This window comes from Wasmannia auropunctata, unplaced genomic scaffold (genome assembly GCF_000956235.1).
Source record: "Wasmannia auropunctata unplaced genomic scaffold, wasmannia.A_1.0 LD336097.1, whole genome shotgun sequence".
NCBI lineage: Eukaryota > Metazoa > Arthropoda > Insecta > Hymenoptera > Formicidae > Wasmannia > Wasmannia auropunctata.
In genome coordinates this window covers 1009524-1011017 of record NW_012026793.1, presented here as the reverse complement: position 1 = coordinate 1011017, position 1494 = coordinate 1009524, and positions in this window count along the sequence as shown.

The window sequence follows — 1494 nt, the reverse complement described above, 5'->3', positions numbered from 1 at the left end:
TTTTTTTGAAAAGTAGAGAAAAAACAAACAATTTGAAAAAAAAAACTTTTATTTGGACTATTTTCGCAAAGTTATAGGCATTTGAAAATTGGAACTGCGAATTTTGAAAAAATTCATATCTCATGACTATGTTAATAAAAAATTTGAAAAAATCATGGTAACTTCTTCCGATGGGTACTATAATATATAAAAATTTTAGCCAAATCAAAAATCCAAAAATTCACGGGTGGCACACTTGGGATGGAATGCCCCATATACACTTTTAAGAGTTAACATATTTGTAAAATCTAAAACTTATTGTAAATCTTTAAGTCTATCACATAAACCTATAAATCAATTTTTAGATTTTTAAGTCAATGTACTTGAAGCTGCTGAGTTGAAATTTAATCATTATGGAGTTAATAATATTGTATCAAGTTAACCTACACCGTCATTATATGTGTATCTTATTTTTTACATTTGCTGATTATAACTGAAATTACGATATTAATATGTTACTAAAATAGTGACTTTAGATTTCAAACATTAACAAAGCACTAATGAAGACACTTCTTTTCTATAAAATTGTTACGTTCTCGGAACGTAGATTTACATACGGCGGTTTTACTCTCGCGCTCTCACTCACTCACTCACTCCCGCGCGGAAATGAATATACACGAACTTATGAACAGAAAGGAACACTTTTATTATGAACAAGAACACGAGAAACGCTTGAAAGTGACAGAGAGTCGGAATACGTCCGTTGGGTCCGACAGCCCGCTTCTAAATCTGCATGACGTTCGTTTGACAGTTGAATTTCGTCTCCCGAGAAACTCATCTCGAATATTCCGGGTTAAAGCTTCATGCACACGGGACGACTCAGCCGGCGGCGTAACACTGCTCCCCTTCTTTAAGATTGTCGTCTCGACAATCTAGTCCTGGATCGGCGCAGACCTCCGGGTACTGGAACGACTTCCTGCCCTACCCTGAGCTGCTGCTTTAGGTTAGGTTAGGTTACCGGGCGTCGCTTTTCCCTGTCACTGCTCTTCCACAAGCAATGTCTTCTTCAGGAAAAGCTGGCCAGGCTCTCCCTTTTCACATTGTGATGTTGTCCGCTTGATCCCTTTTGTGCACTTCCTTCTTTTTTCTTCAGACCAGGGGGGAGGGAGATTAAAATTTAGAATTTCTGTCTACAATTTACAAATTGCATGTAATATAATTGAGAAAACTGAACTTTCCCCGAAACGTAATTCAAGTTTAGACTTGAGCTCCGCATAATTTAATTTTTCAATATCATCCACGCATTTAAGAACCGCACGCGCTTTTCCCCTTAAAGTTGAAGCTAATGCCATGTACCAACAAGTAGGTTCACTTAGAAGAGAATGTAATACTGAAGAAAATGCGCTTTGTCTAGTTTCGATAGATTATATACTTTTTTTCAAATCCTGCCCGCCAATTTGAAAAAAACGCAAAAATGAAAACTCAAGAAAAAGCGGTTTAAAGTTTTCGATGTGA